The sequence below is a fragment of the Taudactylus pleione genome, unplaced genomic scaffold (genome assembly GCF_031769625.1).
Source record: "Taudactylus pleione unplaced genomic scaffold, aTauple2 ptg000917l, whole genome shotgun sequence".
NCBI classification, from domain to species: domain Eukaryota; kingdom Metazoa; phylum Chordata; class Amphibia; order Anura; family Myobatrachidae; genus Taudactylus; species Taudactylus pleione.
In genome coordinates this window covers 2,201,217-2,204,950 of record NW_028285318.1, presented here as the reverse complement: position 1 = coordinate 2,204,950, position 3,734 = coordinate 2,201,217, and the positions used below count along the sequence as shown (strand labels likewise).

Below are 3,734 nucleotides of genomic sequence, written 5' to 3'. Positions count from 1 at the left end.
AAACATTTCCAGCAAATTAATCTGTTAAAGCATGAAATATATTCTTCATAAATAACCATAGGAGCATAGGCATAAATGACAAGTAGGATTACAGGAAATCCTGCTGCTTTCTCATTGAATTACAGTGACATTTCTATATGTATTACGTGCCCCTGAAGTGTTTCACAATGAATTAAAAGTCTTAACAACCGTGAAAGCCAACTCCACCAGGTGCCAATATAAAAATACATGGAGTTGGCTCACCAGCAGGTTTTCAACCAGCTACTTTAATACTGGACCTATATTAGATTTATAAACGCATATGATTTATAACTCCTACTCATGCTATTTGGCCCTTCCATTTGGATGAAGATACTTTGGCCGTCAAGTATTTTTGTTCATTGGCCAACCAGAAATTCTGAGAAATGTAAGCAATTTGTTACCTTACATCTAAACTTGTAACAAGAATATGGTCATTTTTTTTTTCCCCTTGCCAAAAAACTTTTATTTGACAAATAAACTATATTTTTAGTATGTCTAACAGAATGTATATTGTTGGTGGGATGCAACATGTGCGATACATCATGCTCCTTATCGCATGTATACTGGCGTATTTATTAATGACATACACATGACTAATTATGCATAGGACAGCTTTTTTGTGCTTGTGAAGAGAGGACTTTCCCGTTTATGACCCAGGACTCCCATTTGCATGATTAGCCACCGGCTAGCGCATGCGCAAGCTGGGGGAGGGGACGGAGACCGAGAGAGATCCTTCTGATCCCTCTTAGGGGGAATTCTACAGTTAGAAGCAGATAGGCTTCTAGAGGCATCACCATTTTTATTGGACACAAGCTTAGAATAGATTTGCTTTACAGAGATTGGAGTTTACCGGCACATTGCACACCCATGGCATTCTATGGGAACTGAAGTGCTGGCGGTAGCAGCGGATATCTCAGATATCCACTGTGGACCACTTTAGTGCAAATATGATTGTGGCAAAACTCAGAATACTGTAATTATCAGAGGTTTTATAGCATTTTTGAGGTTAGTACAACCACCCTCAATCTTGAGAGAGAGAGAGATATATATATATATATAATCCAAGGTCCTAGAAAGGAACAGGCGGCACTCCGAATCCAAATATAAACAAAATGTATTCTAAACATTAAGGTGAGAAAGACATCATTCATCGACGTTTCAAAGTCCGCAGACTTTTTTTTTCAGGATGTATCACTAAGACATCAGCAACAAGCCCAGAACGCTGCATTATTTATCCAGAGTGCCAGGCTCTACAAGAGATATATATATATATATATATATATATATATATATACATATATATACACATACATACATACATACATACATATACACAAAACAATAGGTGGGAATGGCGCAAACAATAAAAACAATAAATTAAGAGTGATATACCATATAACAAAACCTTGTGAATTTCATGTAAACCAAGCCCTTTTTATTTGGGCGTCTGCTCAATGTCAATAATAAATACTGGTAAACTTATTAAGAGATATAGAACAGTGGGTTGACTATAGAGAGACTGGTTTATAAACGTGTATAAATCATATAATTATTCAGACCAATTCTGTGATTTAAAAAATGAATGAAAAGTGCCAGTGCTAATAAATAAATAATTTAACAATTTAATTAATACAAAATATACAATGATGAGAAAAAAATAAAAACATACAGCATACACATAAAAACCCCTTTTTTCTGGAAGGGTAAAATCAGAGAAATTCTAAAATACTATGCACTTTAAAAATAGAAAAGTCTTTTGTATGGTTAAAATAAAAGGCTTATCTGACCAAGGTGGATAGAGATTAGCATATTCATAGGTTCATAAGGCAAGGCAAGCTCTCTCCCAACGCGTTTCGTCCTGGGGACTTCATCAAGGGGATACTAGTGTGTTGGGTCATAATCTTATTTATACCCCCATATGGGTTCATCAGAGGTTATGAGGCCGCATCACTTCCTGTTTGTCTAACGTTGTTCTCTTACCCAAGCCCAATTTAACATAGTATGAGCGCATTACCAATATGTTATTAGGGTAAACTATTAAGTCAGAACTATGTTTGAAACTATCAAAAGATCAGCAATAGTGAAAACAATCCGTTGTGTGAGGGCAGCATCCGCCTTGCCTTTAGGACTTCCGCCCTTAGTACTTTCATCACATCCTGTGCGTTGCCGCTTCTTCCCGCGGTCGGGGTAGGCCGGGTACGTCACTTCCGCCCTCGTGGCCGCGTTTCTCCTGATCACGTGGGCCCGCTGTCATCCGTCACTTCCGCCCTTCTCCTTTGGTCCATGCGAGGGATGTATGATGACTTCCGCCCGCCGCATCAGCGTTTGTTTCCATGGGAACTTGAATAACGTATATCCAGCTCCCTTGGTTCTCCTGGCATGAAGCGCCCTAGTGTCCATATCGGACTCGACTTCCGCCCACACTTTAGTATGTAGATAAAAACGTAGTGCCGCGATCTATGACTTAAAAAAAAAACGTTCATTAGATGCCATATTAAATTTCTTGCAAGCAAATATTCAGGACCGCACATTATTAGGTTATTAATCGATTTATAATTCGAACCCTATTTGGTATAGTCATTAATTATATTTGCCCCAAACATAGAGCAACAGATTTCCCCATTCTATTTTAGTTAAAAAACGGCAGATCTTTCTTTACTTCCTAGTTTTAATTATGCGGCAGGATTCATGTTAAGTCACAAGTCTAATTCCAATATTCTTTTTAGATGCTAGTTCTTTTCATTTTTTATTACTCCAGATATACTTATAGATTTCCACTGACACCATATTTGAATACTTCTCTGTTTTCCAAAGATCTTTCAAGTGTAGATATTTTTGCGCATATTTTCTTGTATACTCTTTCAGGCTCCATCACTTATACTTCCCATAGAGGGTTGTCACCCAACCGTAGTTTTGCAGCACCTGGTATTCCTAGGGGGTCACCCATCCTAGTACTAACCAGGCCCACGGGAGCTTCGCTTCCAAGTTCGGGCGGGGTTGGGCATATACCCAGTGGTATGGCTGCAATCAATGGTAGTGGGTATAACCTCTATACCTACTACACCTGAACTTCTCCAAGAAGTCACCCTCCAGGGTACTGATCAGGCCCTCCACAGCAATCCACCATATCCCATAGTAAATTGGTAATGAGGTACATTAAGTAGGTGGGAGGATGCCATCACAAGAAAGGCGCAATTTCGTAACTTTCATTGAATCCTTTCGGTGCCAGTGTATCCAATTCGAAAAGCCAGTACATCTCACGCCTTGAGAGTAAATTTCCAAGATCTCCTCCTCGTTCTCCTAGTGTTACATGTTCAATGGCTTTAAACGTGATGTCTTCTGGGTTAGAATTATGAACATGTGGAAAGGGGGGCCCTAGACTGCACACCCTGAAAATATACGAAATGGGAGGTGCTACCTGTGGAGACTATTGTTGCAAACATACAAAAAAAGATTTACAGATGCACAACTCCAACATTACTCATTATGTATAATACATTTTGCAATAGCATTTTGCAAATAAGAGGTTTTGGCATAATCATGGCCATGGTTATGGGCCCACCCACCGCGCCTAGGTAACCTCTGAGGGTGGGTCCCTAACCTACTGGGGTTGAAATCCAGAGCGCAGGACACCCCCAAACCAGCCCAGCTGAGCCACCCCAGGGCATCACTCCAATAAGGAAAGGTGAAGTGTAAAAAGTAGGATAGATAAG

The 3,734-nt window shown here is 39.6% G+C and overlaps 1 pseudogene; it reads right to left on the bottom strand.

The window, feature by feature from the left end:
• Nucleotides 1–2,931: 2,931 nt before the first annotated feature.
• On the bottom strand, nucleotides 2,932–3,050 carry LOC148473417 (5S ribosomal RNA; annotated as a pseudogene).
• Between the last annotated feature and the right edge of the window lie 684 nt (nucleotides 3,051–3,734).